The 25,901-nt window shown below is 45.6% G+C and overlaps 1 long non-coding RNA gene across 2 annotated transcripts in view; it reads left to right on the forward strand.

The window, feature by feature from the left end:
- Nucleotides 1–25,901, forward strand: part of LOC144798959 (uncharacterized) — a 212,021-nt gene that overhangs the window by 126,872 nt on the left and 59,248 nt on the right. The window lies entirely within an intron of this gene.

Below are 25,901 nucleotides of genomic sequence, written 5' to 3' on the forward strand. Positions count from 1 at the left end.
TCAATGGTTTTATGCGAGTAAAATTTCCAGCTAACTATAACTGGTGTGAAACCTATGGTTTTTTCAGTGAATTTAATACGTTTTTTAAATGCTAATTCCTAACTATAACTGGTGTGAAACCTATGGTTTTTTTCAGTGAATTTCAAAGGTTTTTTTATGCCAATTCCTAACTATAACTGGTGTGTAACCTATGGTTTTTTCAGTGAATATATATATATATATAACATTTCTATGGCAAAATGAAACCCCTCATTTTGTTCCTTTTCAAATTAAATGTATTAAGTGTTACCACTTTATTCCAATCAAGATGACTTCAGGTGTGCCATACTTTTGTCATAAGTAAGACTGTTAGCGTTCTAGTTGTTCTTTAGAACACTCTGGGACATTCTGTCATTGGGCTATAGTTGGGCTACACCTGGCTGATATTTGGGCTACATTTGGGCTCTTTTGTCTCTGGTGGCCATCTTGGGAGACTGCATATCAGAATTTGTTTAATGAAATATAAGAGGATTTGAGAAGTCACTCAAAATGTGCCCTAATTTTTCTTTCTTCAGCACTAATCATAATTTCTATGGCAAAATGAACCTCCTCATTTTGTTCCTTTGCTAATTAAATGTTTTAAGTGTTAACACTTTATTCCAATCAAGATGACTTCAGGTGTGCCATACTTTTGTCATAAGTAAGACTGTTAGCGCTCTAGTTGTTCTTTAGAACACTCTGGGACATTCTGTCATTGGGCTATAGTTGGGCTACATCTGGCTGATATTTGGGCTACATTTGTTTTTTTTTGTCTCTGGTGGCCATCTTTGGGCTACATTGGGCTACATTGGGCTACATTGGGCTACATTTGGGCTCTAACATATATATAGAACAATGTAGCCCAATATATATTTTTTCAAAGTTAATTTTCGGAAAAACCACTGGAGCACATATCTTGAGACATAGCAAAGGCACATCGGGCTACCAGTCCCTACAATTTTGCCAAGTTTGGTGAAAATCCATTAAGCCCTTCGAGCTAAAAGTGAGTCCAACAGCCCTATGGAAATTAACATGTGGAAAACACGTTTTGGGACCCCCTTTTATCTCGACCCCCGATTGACGAATCCCCCCCAAACTTTCAGGAAAGGAGCGGAGAGCCGCGAGGCAAATTTGAGGAAAATTTCAGGCAGATTCCTCAACCGGCACCAAAGTTATACCCAATAGAATGTTGCGATTTCCCTATGGAAAACAATCCTAACTATTTTTTTTCAAAAAACTTTATTCGCGATTGTACATGTTCAGCATATTAGACATTCAACATAAGCATGACATACATCGCGGTTTTCGTGTTTCTCCCAACCTACAGATAATTCCAAGCTTTAAGCATTTACTTTCAGGGCTCAGCATCATTTCCAACAGCTATAGATACTGTGTTCTTCAGATATTACCCCCCTCCCTGTACCCTCCCCAACCATCCTCCCCCCACCCATCCAACTTTGGTGCTTCAGTCCTTCTGTCCCTTCGATCCCCGCTCCCCAGCGCTGTTCCGTCTCTACCAGGATTTGCAGTGATTCATTCTCCGCCCAACCCCCACACATCTCAGTGCCTTCCTCATGCTATCAGAAGTCCTCCGGGGCTCAGTACGCTTAAGTGCCTGGGACTGGGGCTGATCAATATCTTCCATTGCTAGAAGCATAGTATCCCAGTCCAGTGCCACCGGGATTTTCCGCCTCCCCCTTCTTCCTCCTTTCTAAGGGCAGCGCTCTCTGCTCTCCCCCATTTCACTACTTCCGTTCGCCATTGCTCCACCCTAGGCGCTCCCGGGGATTTCCACTGCATTGTGATTTTCCGGACCGCTATGAGTAGGGCCAAGTCTATAAATTTCAGTTTGGGCTTCAACTTCTTAGGGCGAGGCCTGGCTCCTATCAGGCAATACAGTGCACTATCCTTCACTTGAATCTGGGTCACCTCTCGTAGCGTCTGGCACACCTCACTCCAATACCCCCGCAGTCTCGGGCACGACCAGAGCATATGGAGGAAGTCCGCCTCGTCCGTTCTACATCTCGGGCATTGATGGGAGGCATTGGGGAACATTTTATGTATCCTCTTTGGAGTGAGGTATGCCCTATGGAGGATCATGCCCTGAATGTATTTAAATCTAGCATTTCTGGAGACCCTCCTTGGGTGTTCCAGAGCCACCTGCCAGGTTGTGTCCGTGAGTTCCTCCCCAGTATCTCGGGAGCAGAGCTCTCTTAGGGCGTCAAGGGAAATCGCGGCCTGGGCCCTGATCCCGGTATAAAGCCATCGAACCAGGTGTCCACCAGTCCCCATGTAGTGTATTAGGTGTACTAGTTCGTGTTGCTGTGGGCGGGTGCGTTGGGGCGCCCATGTCGTCCTAATGTAGTGAGAGATCGTGGCGTGTAGTAGGTAGTGTCTGTCCGATGCCCCGGTCACCTGCACGAAAGTACGGTGATCTAGTAGTAGGTCATCCCCAAAGAAGCTGCCCACCCCTTCAATTCCACTCGCCGTCCAGTCCCTAAGGGCATGTCTAGTGAGTCTTCCCTGTGGTGTCGGGATGCCAAGCAGTGGTATGTTGTCCGCGTATGGCAGTGCGGCGGACGTATAGGCCAGAGGCTTCTTCCAGCATAGGAGGGCCACGCGGAGCAGTGGGTGACACTCCCGCGGAATTCTACTTTTGGGTAGCAGTAAAGTGTGTAATTCCCCTCGGTCTAGACGGCCCGCCGTCCATCCTATCTCCTGGAGGTTCCTCCCCGCCAACCAGTAAGACAACCATTGAAGTTGGCTTGCATAGAAGTAGCCTTGGAAATCAGGAGCCCCCAGTCCTCCCTGTGAGGTACTGAGTTTTAGTTTCCGCAGGCCAATCCGTCGTCTACCCGGCCCCCATACCAGGGTAATCAGTAGGGTTTTCAGGGACTCGAAGGTACGGCGCGGTACGCATATGGGCAGATTCACAAAGTAGTATAGCAGGCGTGGTAGCATGACCATCTTTGCTATCGCGACGCGGCCTATGACCGACAAGGGGAGCAAGGTCCAGAAACCGATACTACCTCGGAGGCCAGTTATGGCCCTAGAAATATTGCCCTCTAGTTGGTCCTCCGGCTTCCGGTATACGTGTATTCCCAGGTATTTAAAGCTTATTTGGGCCACCTGGATTGTATAATCACCAAATGGCAGAGAGAGCGGGTGGGGTCCCTCATGGAAGTAAAATCCCGTCGATTTGTCCGGGTTGATAGCCAGCCCGAGGCCGTCTCGAATCGGCAGAAGGTGTCGTATAGAGTTGTATGGTCGGCTTCCAGATCCCGGAGATACAGCAGCATATCGTCTGCGTATATTGAGAGAAGATGGTTCGAACCCGCCACCAGTATCCCTCTCTCCTCCACATGTTGGCGTAGGGCAATTGCTAATGGTTCCAATGCCAGCACGAATAACAGTGGGGACAGGGGGCAACCTTGCCTGGTGCCCCGGTGAACTGGGTATTCGTCCGACACATGGCGTCCCGTGCTTGCCCTGGCAGTGGGACCGGTATATAGCAGCGTAATCCATCGTATCAGTGGGTCCGGGAACCCGAATCGGCGCAGGGCCTCAAACATAAAGGGCCGAGAGAGCGAGTCGAATGCCTGCTTTAGATCCAACGCGACACAACCCGCTCGCGCCAGCATAGCCGGCGTCGCCGCCATGACAGCGTGCAGGCGTCTCGTGTTGAGGGAAGTGCTACGTCCTGGGAGAAACCCGCATTGGTCGCAGTGTATAAGTGTGTTCAGGTGGGGCTGAATTCGGAGGGCAATGGCTTTACTAAGGATTTTGTATTCCGTAGCCAACATGGACAACGGTCTGTAGTTCGCGAGCTCCAGAGCGTCCCTATCCGGCTTAGGGATAGATATCACCATAGCCTGCATGGTCGAGTGTGGCAAGTGACCTTTCTCGAAGGCCTCCTTATAAATTCATTCCAGGACCGGCACTAGTATGTCGGCATAAGTGGAGTAGAACTCCACCGGGAGTCCATCCATGCCCGGGGTTTTGTTTCTATTCAGGTGTTTGATCGCGGCGCGTATTTCGTGTTGGGTGATAGGGCCAGTTATAGATTCACGTACCTCTGCCGTCAGTTGGGGAAAGGGGAGGTCCCGCATGAAATCAGTTAGAAGGGCAGGGTCTTCGGTCCAGGTCGGGCATACAGGGCCTGTAAATGATCGTAAAACGCCCAGTTAATGCCACATTGTGTGTCAACTAAGTTGCCCCCTGGGTCACGTATCCGGGTAATAACCGGGGTGTCCGGCTTATCTCGTATGATGCGGGCAAGCAGCGCCCCCGAGCGGTCTGCCTCTGTATGTTGCTGTTGCAAGTATGTCTTGTAGTCTATATTACGCAGCGTTTCTAATGTCTCAGCGTGTAATATATGTTGTGTCTGCAAAGCTAGCTTCGTCCCCGGGTCGTCCACTTCTCCCAGCTCAAGTTCCGCTAGGCGGTCCTCCACCGCACATAGCGTCTGGTGGATCTCCTGTCTGGCGCCTACTAATTTCCCGATCGCCTCTCCCCTCATTACCACCTTCATCGCATCCCAGACTACCAGGTTAGAAGAGGCTGTATCCCAGTTAATCTCCCAGTACCGCGACAGGGCCTCCGAGAGGGCTGCTTTAAACGGGCCGTCCTCCAAGTGTCAGCCCACGCACGTTCCAGGTAACTACCTTATATGTGCCTGTTCGGTCAGCCATGGTCAATGTGTGGGGAAGTCAGTCTCGGGGTTGGGCCTATTTCGGGAACATCGGGGAGCTGAAGACAGAAGTGTGCACCTGTAAAAAGTGTTAACAGTTCTAAACCAAACCTGGCGCAGCCATACAACCTAGCTGGGCCCAACATTAACAGTAACAACGTATGGAGCCAAATGAATGTGCATTCGCCTTGGGGGGGTGGGTTCAGCACACATACAGACATGTCTTTATCAGTTCCGGTCTCCACCGGCTCATCTATAGCCCGGCCGGGCGCTCAGTGTTAGTATCATGTGTTCACGAACGGGGTCTACATAATGGACTATTAACGGCCATGAGCCGCTCCCCAGAGTTCCACAGTGCAGTTCTTAGTCCGGGGATCACGGGGTCCCCCTGGGGGCGGGGGGGGGGGGTACGATTCCTTGTCCCTCCGCCCATGTCACTCACCCCCCCCCTTTCCCTCCATCATTGCCCCTTTGAGGTTCGTATCCCCGGATCCAGACATAACAAAAAGGATACTGCTGCACTTTGTAGTATTCATGCTTCAACTGTTGTACAGGAGTCCACTCGGGCCAGTACCCGTCAGATCAGTTGTCTATGAGGTCGTCCGCAGTTCGGGGTGTGATGGTAGGAAAGAGCAGCACGCTGTTGTCGGAGTCCGAGTGGCCAGTGGCGTCTTCAGAGTCCGAGGTGATTTTTGCAGGGTCTTCCCTGAAGGTGCCGGCTAATGAGATGGCCTCCCGTTGTCCGTCTTTCTGATGGTTCCTGGACGGGCCGCCCACAGTGTTTCCTCTTTGTGATCCATTCGGGGAGCGACGGTTACCCCTCGATTCCTCCTCCCATGTTCTCACCACTGCCTCCTGGGACGCCTTCTGACTGTCAGTCAGGCCCGTCACCTCTAGCCATTCCTCAGCGTCCGTTGGGCTCTCGAAGAAGTGGGACTTCTTTCCATGGATAATTTTTAGGCGGGCGGGGAAGAGCAAGGCATATTTCAGGTGGGCGCTTCTCAATTTCTTCTTCACCTCCAAGTAGGAGGCCCTTTGTTTCTGCACCATATTCGTGTAGTCCGGATAGAGCGATATTCTCCGATTTCCAATTGGATGTCGGATTTCTCTCGAGCTTTCCTCAGTAGGGTGTTCCTGTCCCGGTAGTTAAGGATGCGGACTATAAGGGGACGAGGCGGTCGTCCCGGCTGCGGCTGTCCTGTTGGGATCCTATGCGCTCGTTCCACACAGAAGTACGGAGAGAGTCCGTCCGGCGCCACGTGGTCTCTGAACCATTGTTCCATGAACCCCGCAGCCCGTGGTTCCTCACAGCATTCCGGCAGACCGATCACCCGTTTGTTATTTCTTCGGTTGCGGCCTTCCGCATCCTCGACCCGGTCCATCAGTGCGGCCACCTGCCCCTGGATGTCTTGGATAGTTCGACCGTGGTCTGCCACCTTGGGCGTGATATCTGTGAGCGCCATCCCCTGGTCCTTGACCTTGTCTGCCAACTTGCCATATTCCGCTTTTAAGAGGGACAGATCGCTGGTGAGGGTCCCCAGTTGCTGCTCCAGCGATTGCAGAGAGTCTCGGATCTCCTGAAGGATAAGGTCCAGCTTGTCCATTGGCATATGATGTTGCTCTGACTGGCCCGCACCACCAGGGCCTCCTCCATTCAGTCCAGTTCGGTTCAGCGGGCCGGGTCCCATCGGGTCTCCCAAGTCCTCCACGTTTCTCAGCCCCTTCCGACCCATGGTGTGTTGATCCCAGTGGCCGCAGCCCCGACCGCCAGTCCCTCGATATGCAGGTAGTGAACAGTGTTCTTCCTAGCACCTGCTGTATAATTGGGGGCCAACCAATCGTTTTCAGACAACGACTCTATAGTCAGACAGCTAGGGTCACCGTCGAACCTTGTGCAGGTCCTGTTCGGTATGTTTTGTGGCACCCAGTCTTTTTAGTGTGGATAGCCCCTCTGCAGTTTCCCAGGGGCCGATTCAGCCTATTCCCGGCGTTGTCTCTCCGGGCTCTTTCGGTCACAGGTTGCGTCTCCGTTTGGACCTCATGCGGGGGGGATGGGCCCGCGTGTCGCTTGGCCGTGTGGGATCCGCTCGGTAGCCCCTCCGTGGTGTGCCAGGTGGGGCCCGTGCAGCCTCTTGTCGACGTGGGTGGGTGAGGGGCCCCGGGTGTCTCCGATCCCGGTCCGCCGGCGGGGAGAAGGGCCAGCGTATCGTGGGGCTCGGCCGAGCCTCTTCAAGATGGAGCACCCTTCCCAGGTATGAGCGCCGTCCGCACGGGGCAAGGGTCAGTGTCAGGGGCGGCCCCAGGCGTCCTCGGTGCACAGCGCTATGTCTATGCCCCCCTTGCTTTTAGGCGGAATCCGCACGCTGGCCACAGTGTCTGCAGGGGGGGGCACAGAGGGCAAGTCTCAGGGGAGTCCTGGGCCCCCCTCAGCGCCAACGGCTCACCTCACTCCTTGTCTCCTCCGCAGCCAGACGTCTCAAAATGGCGGGTCCGCTCCGTCCAGTGGCTCGCGGCGGGCATACGGGTTCCGGCCCGCTCGTCTCGGCCGTCCCACCGTCACTGCGGCCGCTCCACCTTCAGGCGATGGTGTCCACGGGGGGTCCGTCACTCCGCCATGCCCCTCGCCGGGCTCTCCCGCACTCCCAGTCGCCGTCGTCTGTCGGGTCTCGGCACTCCCGGGTCCACCGCCGGATCCGCGGCTCACTCCACCTCCCGGCTTCCCAGGCCCGTGCCACGAGTCTTAGCGAATATCCCTGTCGGCGGTCTTTCCGGCCGTGTCGCAGGTTCCCGGACTCCGGGCAGAGCTCCGTGGCCAGTGCAGGTATGAGAAACGGTCGTTGTCCCCTGTGGGTCTGTGTAGAGGCAGATTAAGCCCGGCTGGGCTCGAAGCTCTAGCGAGAGCTGTCCGCCATCGTGGCTGTCCGGCCACGCCCCCCAACAATCCTAACTATAACTACCTACTGGCGACCGCCAGTTGGTAATAAATGTGTGTGTGTGTGTGTGAGTGTGTGTGTGTGTGTTTGTATATATATCTGTGTAAATATCTACATCTATATTTCTATATATATATATTATATATATATTACCTACTGGCGGTCGCCAGTAGGTATATATAGTTAGGATTTTTTCTCTATGGGATTTTTGAAAATTCTATGTCTAATAACTTTGGCGTTTGTGGACGGAATTGGCTGAAATTTTCAGGAAAATGGAACATTTTGTTTCTGAGCAGCCCCTGAAAATTTGGGGGGGTTTCGTCAAGGGGGGGCCGAGAAAAAAGGGGGGTCCCAAAACGTGTTTTTAACATTGAGTTTTCCATAGGGCGGTTGGCCTCACTTTTAGCCCGAACGGCTGAATGGATTTGCACGAAACTTGGCAAAATTGTAGGGACTGGTAGCCCAATGTGCCTTTGCTAGGTCTCAATATATGTGCTCCAGTGGATTTTGAGAAATTAACGTTCAAAAAAAGATATATATCTGTAACAGCGGACCGGGCAGCGTTCCAGTTCGCGTACTTTCCGCGGTACGGAGCTTTGTGAAGCGAAGCTGATTGGTTCTCCGGCGTCTGTAAACATTCCAAACAGTCCGTAGCGGCCGCCATCTTGTCTCTCGGTAGGATCGAGAGACAAGAGGAGGCCAAAGCGAAGGGGCAAATGACCATAAGGGGGCATAGTAGATCCTCGCTGACCCCCTAGGTTTGATGTGGAGGTTTTAAAAGGGCCCCGCGGGGCAAAAAAAATAAATAATAATAATAATCGAACGGCTGAATGGATTTGCACGAAACTTGGCAAAATATTAGGGACTGGTAGCCCGATGTGCCTTTGCTAGGTTTCAATATATGTGCTCCAGTGGATTTTGAGAAATTAACGTTCAAAAAAAGATATATATCTGTAACAGCGCTCCGCTTCGCGTACTTTTCGCGTTACGGAGCTTTGCGAAGGTGATTGGTTCTCCGGCGTCTGTAAACATTCCAAACAGTCCGTAGCGGCCGCCATCTTGTCTCTCGGTAGGATCGAGAGACAAGAGGAGGCCAAAGCGAAGGGGCAAATGACCATAAGGGGGCATAGTAGATCCTCCCTGACCTCTTAGGTTTGATGTACCATTTTGCCAAGTTTGGTGTAATTCCGTTCAGCCATTCAGGCTGTAGACGTATCTAAATGTCCTATGGAAAATTGCATGGGGAAAACACATTTGAAAGTGTTGAAATTTAGAACCAATTAAAATGTTACTTTGGTTTTGTATTTGTGTGTGATGAAAGTTAATTGGTTATGTATATATCTAAAATGAGAGGAAACCACAGCCATTTTGTGATACTACTGTCTGAGGTACATTTGTGAGGAATTTTTGGTGCTCAATTTCTGGTGTTTGGTTTACACAGTACTAACACTTCTTCTACTTTTAAAAAGGTGAGTTGTTAATTTGTAAGGGGAACTATGTTGTACACTTTAAGATAATTTGAAAAATGTTTTCTGTTATTTATTTACAGTCCTTCTGTTATACTAAATACTTGATAAAGTTAGTTTTATATTATGTATTACTAAAAACGATAAATGAAAGTGATTATTTTTTTCTGCAATTTACAGCAAGCAATTTCAAAATAAAATGGCTCACAATGAAGAGACCGTGGCAATTTCTTTTGAATTATCCACTACATTTATTGAAATTGACAGCACCAATAATGAAATATTCTCACAAGGAGGAGATGACTTGAATGATTTTTTTGATCAATCTCTTGATGGCGAATTTATCGAATGTTTGGAGACCATAGAGTTACAAGAATCATCATTGCAGACTTTTCATGAGGAGATTCCAGATGAGATGATTGAAGAGGAAATTCCTGATGAGGACATGTTACTAGTTCTTTCAACTTTTGAAAATTCAGAAGAATAAATTTATATTTAGAAATACAAAAATTGTTTGAGACATTATTCATTTTTATTTTTAATTTATGAGGTTGTAGCGAAGTGATTGTAGTATAAAATGAGACTTATAGTATAGAGTGGAACATTTTTATGTTACATGGTAAGTTTACTCATATTTACTTCCCTTCTCCCACTATATTATCTCCAATGTGTATTTGACATCTCTTCTTCATCTCCGGCCTCCTTTCTCTCACTGTCTGTCTCTGATGCATCTTATCGCTGCCATTTTGTGTAATTACAGAAGAGAGTAAAATAAAATAGTTCGGAACGTGAAAAGGGGGCAAAGTAGAGTACCCCTCACCCCCTAGGCCTTCTCAGGCGGTCCCAAAAGGATCAGTTTCTGCTTTCCTGAGAGATTATGGTATGAGTTCCATATACCACAATAACTTGCATTACAACATGCAAGATATCTATCTCCTATTACCAACTTTTGGAGATATTCGCGCTAAGCGCGAATATCTCCAAAAACTAACACCTGCCCTGAGCAGTTCTTAGCCATGTTATCCAATGGGAGGTGGATAACATGGCTAAGAGCATTAGCTTGGTAATGCATGAATATCGCTGACTTTTTAGCGATATTCATGCATTGCGGCCGTTTTTATCGCATTTGCGATAAACCTTGATAATAGCAAGGTTTATCTTCGATAATTTCTGACGATGCTTAGCGGTAAAAAATTCGTTGCTAAGCATCGTTAGCGATAAATATCGCTTAACTTTGGCAATATGCACCAACGTCTGTTAACGTTCGATTCGAAGGAAATGAGGAAGTGTTGAAAAACATTGTCTGCGCCATCTTGCCTTTTTTGAAATGCCACACTTTTGTTGTGCACGGCAGCCATTTTAGATGCCTTGACCAGACCCACTCTCTGCACGCTGTCGATTCGTAGCATGGCTCCCCACCCTCGCAAGCATCTTCCCCAGGCACTGCTCACCCCCGCTCTCTGTCTTATGCATGGGCAATAAACCTCCCCCCATCTGCGCTGCTCTTCCCTGAGAATCACACTCTGTGCCCGCCCAACACCTCCCTTTCGCCCTATTCACTACCGCACCCTCTGACACTCCTCTTCCTCTGTGTCCGATTGTCCAGGCCGGTCCTAGGCTATCAGCTAGCCCTGCAGATGTAGTTTATGGCCCCAGCTGTAAAGAATCACCCCTCTTCAAAGGAGTTATAGTAGATCAAGGCCCACACCCGATGAGATCCGTCACACCACACGTGTTCATACTATCTGAAAACCATCCTGTATTGTGATTGGGGAGGGGACCGAGCCTGAAGCGGAAGATTCCAGGGATGACTCTTTGTACATCAAAGTTTTTACAATTATGTGTCACATTAAAAATATATAGCACTCCAACAAAGTAGTAGGAATATAAAACTTTAATAACTTATAAATATATACAACAAAACAAAAACAGTAAAAACATTTAAACAATGAAGAGACCGTGGCAATTTCTTTTGAATTATCCACTACATTTATTGAAATTGACAGCACCAATAATGAAATATTCTCACAAGGAGGAGATGACTTGAATGATTTTTTTGATCAATGTCTTGATGGCGAATTTATCGAATGTTTGGAGACCATAGAGTTACAAGAATCATCATTGCAGACTTTTCATGAGGAAATTTCTGATGAGATGATTGAAGAGGAAATTCCTGATGAGGACATGTTACTAGTTCTTTCAAATTATGAAAATTCAGAAGATGTTGCCTGGGTGCCGCAATGATTTGGGTATCCGGCGTGGGGCGTCCCGGGGGGTGGGTTGTCAGTAGCGGTCTCTTGTGCGAATAGTTCCAAGGCAGCAGAACGCGCTGAAATCTGGATGTCACGAAGGTGATGTCTAGTAAGTTGCCGCCCAGCAAATAACGGCGTGGGGCGCCGCGGGGGGGGGGGAGTCAGTCCAAAGTTCAGTTAAAAGGGCAAAGGAAAGGATTGGTGGTTTGAACCATCAGTCAAAAAGGGGAGGGGGTGCAACAATTTTTCCTACCGGGTCACACTGTGCTTTCACCGGAACTGAGGTCTGCAGGATTCTAGTCATTCAAACTGAGGCTGGCGCCAGCATGGGAGCGCCGACGTCCCGCGGCTACAGTTTCGTCACTCCACGGGCGATCATGGCAGTCATTCCCCATCGGGGGTGTCTGCGGGGGTCGGGGACTCCCGCGGCTCCTCTAGAATCTTCAAGGTCGTGGAGGACTACGGTGGTGGAGTCAACCAGTGACCGGGCCATTTCTTTATGCTGGGCCCGCTCTTGCCAGGTCGACCGCCATTTTGAGAGTTCGGTAGCTACTGGCGATCGCGGGGTCAAATGAGCGGACGGGCTCCACCCTGCCGGGCTAGACGTTGCAGCATCGCCACAGTGGAAGAACCCTTTTCCGGGCGCCTGGAGCGCTGAGGGTGCAGCTGGGAAGCCTCCACCTGGGGAGGCGGGAGAGGCCTGTTCGCACCGTCTCTCCCTCCCAGTGCACCCCACGGCGTCTCGCTTGAGATTTGTTAAGGCCGGACCAGGCGATGAGGACGAGAGGGGGGGGGGAGGGGTCGGAGGCATGTGCAAGACATCCCCCCCCCAGGGTTGTTGCAGCAATTATTCAAGAAAGAAGAAATGTCCCGTCCGTCTTTGGGCCGGACCTCCGGTGGATGGCGGCCGGACGCCCTTTGCTCTGGCCCCATGAACGGGTTCCTTGGCTCATCGGCTGCACCCGGATCCCGTCGGCCCCAGCCCCCGGCCGTTGGTGGCCGGACCGGGAGAGAGTGTGGAGGGACAACCTGCAACTCTCAAGGGCCACCGCGGCCGGACTGGGAGAGAGAGGGGAGGGTCGAGGACACGGACATTCCCCCCCTGAAACTCTCCAGTGTTGTCAATCCCCCTGGCCGGGTCCCGCTGGCCTCGGCCTCTCCTCCGGCTACACCCTACGTGATGATCTCCTGGCCGAGGCGTGGCAGCAGGACCCGCCTTATATGAGTTGCTTCCGGCTGGGCGTAGCCGAAAACCTGTTGCCCTTTGGAAGTTTCTAGAATGGGGCGGATGTCTGCTGACTTCTATCTTTCCCAGTTTGCCGTTATTTGGCCGTGGCAGGCGGTGGGACAGACACGTTTTGGGGCAGTGAGGGGCGATGTTTTCAGGTTTCTTATTACGGGCTTACTTCTAACGTTTCTTGTTTCTAGGACAATAATAGGTTTTATCATTACGTATTGTTATCGTTTCTTTGTTTGTTATTTAATAAAAAGTTCATCAGTGGCCTACTGATTTTCGTTTTCCTATTCTTTTCTTTCCAGGTTGTTTCATGCTAAAGTTTCTGTTAACAGGATACAGTGATCACTTCGTTATTATTGCATATGTCCTTTTCACTAGGGGTGCTCTCTGGTCGGGCCAGATGACCTATCTCTAGTAAATGGTCCGGGTGAAACAGGTGCATCAATCAGTGGGGAGTAGATAGGCATGACAGATTACAACGGGGGAGAAAGGTCCGCATTACGTACCCTTTCACTACTTGCAAAGATTTTCCTACGTTTATTTGCAAACAGGGAATACCTCCAAAAAGAACTAATTCCCAAACAGTCAGTGTTCGGACAATCAATCAATCAATGAGGAATGAAATAGGTACGACGTGTTAAAGGCTTGCGTTACCTACCCTTCACTATCTGCAAAGGGAGAGAGAATATTCCTATTCTTCCTCGTTTGCAGGCAGAGAAGATCCTTAAGAGAACCAACTTCGAACAATTCAATGCTCGATTCAAACAATCAACAAGGGGTACTGTGAACACAAATGAACGCCGCTTATGTACATACACATTGCTATTTTCAACAGGTTGTTCCTAATGTTTCTATTTTAGCGAGGTCAAAAAGAGATCCCATTAGTGGCCTACTGATTTTGCTCGATTCCTTTTGTTTTTTTACACGATTTTTCGCTATCTGCAAAGACTAAACAGAGTATTGCGACTCTGTGCTTGTTTGTAAATAGAGAATGAACCAAAGAGAACAATCAATCAAATGGAGAGAGAAGCAGGCACGACGGATTACAACGGGGGCAAAGGCCTGCGTTAACTACCCTTCACTATCTGCAAAGAGAGAGTACTCCTAATAGAAATGAGGGATGGGGGGCAGCATTCAAAGCAGATCAGTGTGCATAAACACGAAAATGTTTTTACTTACCACGTACTTGACATTCGACAGCTTATGATATTTGCTATTAAAAAACCATTGAAATTCACTGAAAAAACCATAGGTTATAGACCATATATAGTTAGGAATTAGCATTTACAAAACCTTGAAAATTCACTGAAAAAACCATAGGTTATAGACCATATATAGTTAGGAATTAGCATTTACAAAACCATGAAAATTCACTGAAAAAACCATAGGTTATAGACCATATATCGTTAGGAATTAGCATTTAAAAAACCTTATTTTACTCACACAAAACCATTGAAATTCCATATATAGTTAGTTGCACTAACTATATATCGCGCACCCGCAATCCACTGCTGATGATGTCACATATTACATCATTCATGACATGGTCAGTGACATCACTGATGACATCACTGATGACATCTCAAATGACATCACTGATGACATCACTGATGACAACATCCAGTGACTGTATGTTTCTGTAAAGTTAAAATGTGTCTTACATATTGAAGAATGAGTGGAAGTATAAGTGTCTGGACAAAGGATTTAGTAGGTGCATGACTGAATGTATGAGTGAGTGATTAAATGTGTCTCACTGAGTGCATGGGTTAGTGACTAAAGTGTCTTAATTTGTGCATCATTATATCTGTTGTTCTGTAAACTGCTGCATGTGTTGATCAGTAGCTATATGATTAACTATATGGGTTACTGATTGATTGTCCAAGTATTTGTATGGGAGACTGAGTGTGTGTGTGGCTGGCTGGGAGGTGTGTGACTCTGTGCAGATCAATGTGTACTTGTATCAATGATTGTATAACAAGGTAAGTATGTGTTAGTATATGTTTGAAAATGTAAGGTGCTCTATGTTTAACTGTATAGACAAGAAAATGGAAGTGTCATTGATTCTTTACAGGACTGACTAGGTGTGTGAGTAACTCCATGGATGAGTGGCAGACTGTGAGTGTCTGTATAGGTGTATGAGTGCATATGATAGTGTTGTAAAGATGAGTGATTGTATGTATGAATGATTGTATGGGTGAATGAGTGAAGGTGTGTGTAGACGTAGGAATCAGTGAGTGCATATGTAGTAACTAGTATTGGTGTGTCAATGGTTTCAAAAATTATATTCTGTAATTAACACTGGGTGAAACAGAGGTTATATTAAAATGTGAGGAGATGCATTGTATTGTCACATGAATGATATCATCAGTGATGTGGTCATTGATGTCAAATGAGATGTCATCAGTGATGTCATCAGTGATGTCATTTGAGATGTCATCAGTGATGTCATCAGTGATGTCACTGACCATGTCATGAATGATGTAATATGTGACATCATCAGCAGTGGATTGCGGGTGCGCGATATATAGTTAGTGCAACTAACTATATATGGAATTTCAATGGTTTTGTGTGAGTAAAATAAGGTTTTTTAAATGCTAATTCCTAACGATATATGGTCTATAACCTATGGTTTTTTCAGTGAATTTTCAAGGTTTTGTAAATGCTAATTCCTAACTATATATGGTCTATAACCTATGGTTTTTTCAGTGAATTTTCAAGGTTCTGTAAATGCTAATTCCTAACTATATATGGTCTATAACCTATGGTTTTTTCAGTGAATATATATATATATTACCTACTGGCGGTCGCCAGTAGGTATATATAGTTAGGATTTTTTCTCTATGGGTTTTTTGAAAATTCTATGTCTAATAACTTTGGCGTTTGTGGACGGAATTGGCTGAAACTTTCAGGAAAATGGAACATTTTGTTTCTGAGCAGCCCTTGAAAATTTGGGGGGGGTTCGTCAAGGGGGGGCTGAGAAAAAAGGGGGGTCCCAAAACGTGTTTTTAACATTGAGTTTTCCATAGGGCGGTTGGCCTCACTTTTAGCCCGAACGGGTGAATGGATTTGCACGAAACTTGGCAAAATTGTAGGGACTGGTAGCCCGATGTGCCTTTTGTAGGTCTCAATATATGTGCTACAGTGGATTTTGAGAAATTAACGTTTAAAAAAAGATATATATCTGTAACAGCGGACCGGGCAGCGCTCTGGTTCGCGTACTTTTCGCGCAACGGAGCTTTGTGAAGCGAAGCTGATTGGTTCTCCGGCGTCTGTCAACATTCCAAACAGTCCGTAGCGGCCGCCATCTTGTCTCTCGGTAGGATCGAGAGACAAGAGGAGGCCAAAGCGAAGGGGCAAATGACCATAAGGGGGAATAGTAGATCCTCGCTGACCCCCTACGTTTGATGTGGAGGTTTTAAAAGGGCTCCGCGGGGCAAAAAAAATAAAAAATAATAATAATCGAACGGCTGAATGGATTTGCACGAAACTTGGCAAAATATTAGGGACTGGTAGCCCGATGTGCCTTTGCTAGGTCTCAATATATGTGCTCCAGTGGATTTTGAGAAATTAACGTTCAAAAAAAGATATATATCTGTAACAGCACTCCGCTTCGCGTACTTTTCGCGTTACGGAGCTTTGCGAAGCTGATTGGTTCTCCGGCGTCTGTCAACATTCCAAACAGTCCGTAGCGGCCGCCATCTTGTCTCTCGGTAGGATTGAGAGACAAGAGGAGGCCAAAGCGAAGGGGGAAATGACCATAAGGGGGCATAGTAGATCCTTCCTGACCTCTTAGGTTTGATGTACCATTTTGTCAAGTTTGGTGTAATTCCGTTCAGCCATTCAGGCTGTAGACGTATGTAAATGTCCTATGGAAAATTGCATGGGGAAAACACATTTGAAAGTGTTGAAATTTAGAACCAATTAAAATGTTACTTTGGTTTTGTATTTGTGTGTGATGAAAGTTAATTGGTTATGTATATATGTCAAATGAGAGGAAACCACAGCCATTTTGTGATACTACTGTCTGAGGTACATTTGTGAGGAATTTTTGGTGGTGAATTTCTGGTGTTTGATTTACACAGTACTAACACTTCTGCTACTTTTAAAAAGGTGAGTTGTTAATTTGTAAGGGGAACTATGTTGTACACTTGAAGATAATTTGAAAAATGTTTTCTGTTATTTATTTGCAGTCCTTCTGTTATACTAAATACTTGATAAAGTTAGTTTTATATTATGTATTACTAAAAACGATAAATGAAAGTGATTATTTTTTTCTGCAATTTACAGCAAGCAATTTCAAAATAAAATGGCTCACAATGAAGAGACCGTGGCAATTTCTTTTGAATTGTCCACTACATTGATTGAAATTGAGAGCACCAATAATGAAATATTGTCACAAGGAGGACATGACTTGTATGATTCCATTAGATTGATTGAAATGGACAGCACCAAGAATGAAATATTGTCACAAGGAGATGACTTGAATGATTCCACTACATTGATTGAAATTGAGAGCACCAATAATGAAATATTGTCACAAGGAGGAGATGACTTGTATGATTCCATTAGATTGATTGAAATGGACAGCACCAATAATGAAATATTGTCACAAGGAGGAGATGACTTGAATGATTCCACTACATTGATTGAAATTGAGAGCACCAATAATGAAATATTGTCACGAGGAGATGACTTGAATGATTCCACTACATTGATTGAAATTGACAGCACCAATAATGAAATATTGTCACAAGGAGGAGATGACTTGAATGATTTTTTTGATCAATCTCTTGATGGCGAATTTATCGAGTGTTTGGAGACCATAGAGTTACAAGAATCATCATTGGAGACTTTTAATGAGGACATTGCTGATGAGGACATGTTACTAGTTCTTTCAAATTTAGAAAATTCTGAAGAATAAATTTATATTTAGAAATCAAAAATTGTTTGAGACATTATTCATTTTTATTTTTAATTTATGAGGTTGTAGCGAAGTGATTGTAGTATAAAATGAGACTTATAGTATAGAGTGCAACATTTTTATGTTACATGGTAAGTTTACTCATATTTACTTCCCTTCTGCCACTATATTATCTCCAATGTGTATTTGACATCTCTTCTTCATCTCCGGCCTCCTTTCTCTCACTGTGTGTCTCCGATGCATCTTATCGCTGCTATTTTGTGTAATTACAGAAGAGAGTAAAATAAAATAGTTCGGAACGTGAAAAGGGGGCAAAGTAGAGTACTCCTCACCCCCTAGGCCTTTTTAGGCGGTCCCAAAAGGATCAGGTTCTGCTTTCCTGAGAGATTATGGTATGAGTTCCATATACCACAATAACTTGCATTACAACATGCAAGATATCTATCTCCTATTACCAACTTTTGGAGATATTCGCGCTAAGCGCGAATATCTCCAAAAAGTAACACCTGCCCTGAGCAGTTCTTAGCCATGTTATCCAATGGGAGGTGGATAACATGGCTAAGAGCATTAGCTCGGTAATGCATGAATATCGCTGAGTTTTTAGCGATATTCATGCATTGCGGCCGTTTATTATCGCATTTGCGATAAACCTTGATAATAGCAAGGTTTATCTTCGATAATTTCTGACGATGCTTAGTGGTAAAAAATTGGTTGGTAAGCATCGTTAGCGATAAATATCGCTTAACTTTGGTAATATGCCCCAACGTCTGTTAACGTTCGATTCGAAGGAAATGAGGAAGTGTTGAAAAACATTGTCTGCGCCATCTTGCCTTTTTTGAAATGCCACACTTTTGTCGTGCACGGCAGCCATTTTAGATGTCTTGACCAGACCCACTCTCTGCACGCTGTCGATTCGTAGCATGGCTCCTCACCCACGCAAGCATCTTCCCTAGGCACTGGTCACCACCGCTCTCTGTCTTATGCATGGGCAATAAACCTCCCCCCATCTGCGCTGCTCTTCCCTGAGAATCACACTCCGTGCCCGCCCGACACCTCCCTTTCGCCCTATTCACTACCGCACCCTCTGACACTCCTCTTTCTCTGTGTCCGATTGTCCAGGCTATCAGCTAGCCCTGCAGATGTAGTTTATGGCCTCAGCTGTAAAGAATCACCCCTCTTCAAAGGAGTTATAGTAGATCAAGGCCCACACCCGATGAGATCCGTCACACCACACGTGTTCCTACTATCTGAAAACCATCCTGTATTGTGATTGGGGAGGGGACCGAGCCTGAAGCGGAAGATTCCAGGAATGACTCTTTGTACATCAAAGTTTTTACAATTATGTGTCACATTAAAAATATATAGCACTCCAACAAAGTAGTAGGAATATAAAACTTTAATAACATATAAATATATACAAGAAAACAAAAACAGTAAAAACATTTAAACAACGAAGAGACCGTGGCAATTTCTTTTGAATTATCCAATAGATTTATTGAAATTGACAGCACCAATAATGAAATATTCTTGTCAGTAGCGGTCTGTTGTGCGAATAGTTCCAAGGCAGCAGAACGCGCTGAAATCTAGATGGCACGAAAGTGATGTCTAGTAAGTTGCCGCCCAGCAAAAAACGGCGTGGGGCGCCGCGGGGGTGAGTGAGTCCAGTAGGCACCACAGCTATTCTTACCGGCATTGCAGAATTACTGCTGGGGACAATGCCTGTGCTGTAGCAGGGTCACAGCAGAAACAAAAAGGATTCTGTTGAAGATGTTGTTGGTTTTCAATTTGAAAACAGTTCTGGTGTCAACTGCTATGCTAATGTAGTGGTTAATGTTTTGTTTTCTCTAGAAAATGTAAAAGAGGGGGAGGCAGTCCAAAGTTCCGTTAAAAGGGCAAAGGAAAGGATCGGTGGTTTGAACTATCAGTCAAAAAGGGGAGGGGGTGCAATAATTTTTCCTACCGGGTCACACTGTGCTTTCACCGGAAGTGAGGTCTGCAGGATTCTAGTAATTCAAAGTGAGGCTGGCGCCAGCATGGGAGCGCCGACGTCCCGCGGATACAGTTTCGTCACTCCACGGGCGATCATGGCAGTCATTCCCCATCGGGGGTCGGAGACTCCCGCGGCTCCTCTAGAATCTTCAAGGTCGTGGAGGACTACGGTGGTGGAGTCAACCAGTGACCGGGCCATTTCTTTATGCTGGGCCCGCTCTTGCCAGGTCGACCGCCATTTTGAGAGTTCGGCAGCTACCGGCGATCGCGGGGTCACATGAGCGGACGGGCTCCACCCTGCCGGGCGAGACGTTGCAGCATGGCCACAGTGGAAGAACCCTTTTCCGGGCGCCTGGAGCGCTGAGGGTGCAGCTGGGAAGCCTCCACCTGGGGAGGCGGGAGAGGCCTGTTCGCACCGTCTCTCCCTCCCAGTGCACCCCACGGCGTCTCGCTTGAGATTTGTTATGGCCGGACCAGGCGATGAGGACGAGGGGGGGGGGGGTCGGAGGCATGTGCAAGACATCCCCCTCCAGTGTTGTCGCAGCCATTATAAAAGAAAGAAGTGTCCCGTCCGTCTTCGGGCCGGGCTTCCGGTGGATGTCGGCCGGACGCCCCTGGCTCTGGCCCCATGAACGGGTTTCTTGGTTTATCGGCTGCAGCCGGATCCCGTCGGCCTCGGCCCCCCGACCGTTGGTGGCCGGACCGGAAGAGCATGTGGCGGGACTACCTGCAACTCTCAAGGGCCACCGCGGCCAGACTGGGAGAGAGAGGGGAGGGTCGAGGAGACATTCCCCCCCCCTGCAACTGTTCAGCGTTGTAAAGGCAATCCCCTGGCCGGGTCCCGCTGGCCTCGGCCTCTCCTCCGGCTACACCCTACGTTAGGATCTCCTGGCCGAGGCGTGGCAGCAGGACCTGCCTTATATGGGCTGCTCCCGGCTGGGCGTAGCCGGAACCCTGCCCCACCTTGGAAGTTTCCAGAGTGGGGGCGGATGTTCTACTGACTTGCATTTTCCCTAGTCTATCGATTTTTTTGGCGTGGCAGGCGGTGGGACAGCGAGGGGTGATTTGGTTTCTCTTACTGTTTTTCTGGTCTCTCACCACTGGCATATTTTAACGTTTTCTTGTTTCTAGGACATTAATAGGTTTTATCATTACGTTATGTTATCGTTTCTTTGTTCGTTGTTTAATAAAAGTTCATGTTCATCAGTGGCCTACTGATTTTCGTTTTCCTATTTTTTTCTTTCCAGGTTGTTTCATGGTAAAGTTTCTGTTAACAGGATACAGTGATCACTTCGTTATTATTGCATATGTCCTTTTCACTAGGGGTGCTCTCTGGTCGGGCCAGATGACGTATCTCTAGTAAATGGTCCGGGTGAAAAAGGTGCATCAATCAGTGGGGAGTAGATAGGCATGACAGATTACAACGGGGGAGAAAGGTCCGCATTACGTACCCTTTCACTACTTGCAAAGATTTTCCTACGTTTATTTGCAAACAGGGAATACCTCCAAAAAGAACTAATTCCCAAACAGTCAATGTTCGGACAATCAATCAATCAATGAGGAATGAAATAGGTACGACGTGTTAAAGGCTTGCGTTACCTACCCTTCACTATCTGCAAAGGGAGAGAGAATATTCCTATTCTTCCTCGTTTGCAGGTAGAGAAGATCCTTAAGAGAATTAACTTCGAACAATTCAATGCTCGATTGAAACAATCAACAAGGGGTACTGTGAACACAAATGAACGCCGCTTATGTACATACGCATTGCTATTTTCAACAGGTTGTTCCTAATGTTTCTATTTTAGCGAGGTCAAAAAGAGATCCCATTAGTGGCCTACTGATTTTGCTCGATTCCTTTTGTTTTTTTACACGATTTTTCGCTATCTGCAAAGACTAAACAGAGTATTGCGACTCTGTGCTTGTTTGTAAATAGAGAATGAACCAAAGAGAACAATCAATCAAATGGAGAGAGAAGCAGGCACGACGGATTACAAAGGGGGCAAAGGGCTGCGTTAACTACCCTTCACTATCTGCAAAGAGAGAGTACTCCTAATAGAAATGAGGGGTGGGGGGCAGCATTCAAAGCAGATCAGTGTGCATAAACACGAAAATGTTTTTACTTACCACGTACTTGACATTCGACAGCTTATGATATTTGCTATTAAAAAACCATTGAAATTCACTGAAAAAACCATAGGTTATAGACCATATATAGTTAGGAATTAGCATTTACAAAACCTTGAAAATTCACTGAAAAAACCATAGGTTATACACCATATATAGTTAGGAATTAGCATTTAAAAAACCTTATTTTACTCACACAAAACCATTGAAATTCCATATATAGTTAGTTGCACTAACTATATATCGCGCACCCGCAATCCACTGCTGATCATGTCACATATTACATCATTCATGACATGGTCAGTGACATCACTGATGACATCTCAAATGACATCACTGATGAGATCACTGATGACATCATCCAGTGACTGTGTGTTTCTGTAAAGTTTAAATATGTTTTACATATTGAAGAATGAGTAGATGTATAAGTGTCTGGACGAAGGATTTAGTAGGTGCATGACTGAATGTATGAGTGAGTGATTAAATGTGTCTCACTGAGTGCATGGGTTAGTGACTAAACTGTCTTAATTTGTGCATCATTATGTCTGTTGTTCTGTAAACTGCTGCATGTGTTGATCAGTAGCTATATGATTAACTATATGGGTTATTGATTGATTGTCCAAGTATTTGTATAGGAGACTGAGTGTGTGTGTGGCTGGCTGGGAGGTGTGTGACTCTGTGCAGATCAATGTGTACTTGTATCAATGATTGTATAAGAAAGTAAGTATGTGTTAGTATATGTTTGAAAATGTAAGGTGCTCTATGTTTAACTGTATAGACAAGAAAATGGAAGTGTGATTGATTCTTTACAGGACTGACTAGGTGTGTGAGTAACTCCATGGATGAGTGGCAGAGTGTAAGTGTCTGTATAGGTGTATGAGTGCATATGATAGTGTTGTAAAGATGAGTGATTGTATGTATGAATGATTGTATGGGTGAATGAGTGAATGTGTGTGTAGACGTAGGAATCAGTGAGTACGTATGTAGTAACTAGTATTGGAGTGTCAATGGTTTCAAAAATTATACTCTGTATTTAACACTGGGTGAAACAGAGGTTATATTAAAACGTGAGGAGATGCATTGTATTGTCACATGAATGATATCATCAGTGATGTGGTCATTGATGTCAAATGAGATGTCATCAGTGATGTCATCAGTGATGTCACTGACCATGTCATGAATGATGTAATATGTGACATGATCAGCAGTGGATTGCGGGTGCGCGATATATAGTTAGTGCAACTAACTATATATGGAATTTCAATGGTTTTGTGTGAGTAAAATAAGGTTTTTTAAATGCTAATTCCTAACTATATATGGTGTATAACCTATGGTTTTTTCAGTGAATATATATATATATATATTATATATATTATATATATATATATATATATATTACCTACTGGCGGTCGCCAGTAGGTATATATAGTTAGGATTTTTTCCCTATGGGATTTTTGAAAATTCTATGTCTAATAACTTTGGCGTTTGTGGACGGAATTGGCTGAAATTTTCTGGAAAATGGAACATTTTGTTTCTGAGCAGCCCCTGGAAATTTGGGGGGGGGTTTGTCAAGGGGGGGCCGAGAAAAAAGGGGGGTCCCAAAACGTGTTTTTAACATTGAGTTTTCCATAGGGCGGTTGGCCTCACTTTTAGCCCGAACGGCTGAATGGATTTGCACGAAACTTGGCAAAATTGTAGGGACTGGTAGCCCGATGTGCCTTTTGTAGGTCTCAATATATGTGCTCCAGTGGATTTTGAGAAATTAACGTTTAAAAAAAGATATATATCTGTAACAGCGGACCGGGCAGCGCCCCGGTTCGCGGACCTTACGCGTACCGGAACTTCGCGTAGCGAAGCTGATTGGCTCTCCGGTGTCTGTCAACATTCTAAACAGTCCGGAGCGGCCGCCATCTTGTCTCTCGGTAGGATTGAGAGACAAGAGGAGGCCAAAACAAAGGGGGAAATAACCATAAGGGGGCATAGTAGATCCTCCCTGACCCCCTAGGTTTAAAGTGGAGGCTTTAAAAGGGCCCCGCGGGGCAAACAAAATAAAAAAATTTTTTTGTTTTTTTGCGTGGGTAGCGCCCGGTCTGCGAACCGGGAAGCGTTCTGGGCAGCGTACTGCAATGAAAAATGAATGATAGACTTTTCAAATACTGTATGTTAATTGATTGTTGGTTTTGTTGATTATTTTTTAATTTTAATTTTTTCTGTAAACTACTTTCCCACCTTTTTTGATGGTGCGCTTCCCAGGGAGCGACCCGGTACGCGAACTGTTGAACGCCCCGGTTCGCGAACCTTAAGCGTTACGGGAGTCCACCATTTTGTGTTTCGGTCGAATTAAGATACAAAATGGAGGGCAAATAATGTTCAGAATGGGTAGAAGGGGGCACGGTAGACTTATCTTGACCCCCTAGGTTTTGTGAGGGTGGCTGAGGAGGCTTATATGTGCGAAAAAAAACATTTTTTTTAAAAATTTCGCGAGGTTAGCTCCCGGTTCGCGTACCGGGTAGCGCCCCGGGGAGCGTACTTTGTTCAAAATTAGTGAAAAAAGTTAGAGTAAAATAATAATTGTGAGTGATCAGATGTAGGGTAGCTCTGAGAAGAGCTTTTGGGTTTATGGTACATTTAGGTACTTATAAGTAGGTACCAATGCACAGTCTTAAATTCAGAGTGAAAATTCTGTTGCCCTCATCTGAGAAGTGAACTCCATCTCCTCTGTAGATATCTTGCATGTAGTAACGCAAGTTATTGTTGTACAGGGAGCCCATTCCATGGTCTCTCATGTAAGCTGAAACAGATTTGTTTACATGCTTCCTCGACTTCTCAATTTGTGGACAAAATTGGTTTGACCACCTCCATTTCTGTCTTTGGCATATATTTGAATATACCAAGGCAGTCTGAGGAAAAAGTGCCATCAATTGCTCAAAGGTGTCCTTTAAAAGCATTTCCAGACCTACCCCAGTCAAAGTGCCCAAATCATTACCTCCACAGTGCACAATTAACAGGTCAGGTTTGGGCAAATGCATAAAGGTTTTCACCAATGGTATCAATTGGTGACATTTTAATCCTCTGTGGCCAAACCATTTAATTTCCACATCTTGTAAATTGAGGTTAGGTAAATTTCTGTTCTCAGCATACCTGTGAGCCCAGTGGATATAACTATGTCCAACAATCCAGACAGAAAACATGGTGAGAGAAGGTTCTGCTGCAGTCAGATGAAGTGTGGCAATGAAATGGCAGTTGAAAAAATGAGAGTTTAAAATGAAAAAAACTGTGGAGTTTCTGTGTTAATGAAGCAGTAACAGTGATTGGTGGATTTTGATTGCTGAAAACAGAAAGTTAGGGTGCATGGATGAGTTCTTTGAAAGATGTATTTTGAATGGTCAATAAATAATCATTAAATGAAAGATTGCAGTGGATACGCAGGTGCACTGAGAGTTCAGAGTTCAATTGCAACATTGTTGTGTGAACTTGCAAACACCAGAGGTCTTGCAAGAGGTGGTTGCTATCTAGAAAAGGCATGAAGTGGCAGAGGGGGGAAGGGTTTTCATTTGAAAAAAAGTGAGGGAAGAGTTTTGATTGGGTGACATGAGAGATATGTGTGAAGAATTACAGCATTTCTGTGCTTTTGATAGCTGCAGACTCTGGAGTGCATACCTTTTGCTCTGCTGAAGACAAATTGGTGTGTTTCTGAGACTGTTTTCAAACTCAAAGTATTTGCTAAGGTGAGAAAATATTTCTTTAATTTAGATAGAGAATAGTGTGCTTTAAGGAGAAAATTATGAAGAAAGTTGTGTTTTTCAAATGTTGCTTTGTCTCAAGTGTTTTACAAATAGATTTTGTTTCTTTGAGAAAATGTAATTGGAGAAAATGTGAAGTATTAGTACTGACAGGGTGTTTTTCTGCATAGGAGCTGTGGAGTCTTTTCAAATTATGACTTGAGAATCGTTTTTGAGGAAGATGAATGGTTATAATATTTCTGACAAGGACATAATGGTGTATGCTTCTTTATAATGCAATTGAATGTCTCTGATGTTATTTTTCCCATTTTAATGTAAGACCTTTCTCTGTGGCGCAAATTGCTTGTAAATATGCTCCCACCTGTGCATGGTAAATTTAGATTTTGAATGTTTGTGTTACATAGCCATGTTAAAAGTGATACAAACATGCTGCAAAGGCAATCAAAAAACGCTTTTATGTGTCTTAAGGACATTTTAAGTAATTTTCCCATGTGCAGTGTTTTGAAATTATGATTTGAAAATCGTTTT

Source organism: Lissotriton helveticus, chromosome 12, assembly GCF_964261635.1.
Source record: "Lissotriton helveticus chromosome 12, aLisHel1.1, whole genome shotgun sequence".
NCBI lineage: Eukaryota > Metazoa > Chordata > Amphibia > Caudata > Salamandridae > Lissotriton > Lissotriton helveticus.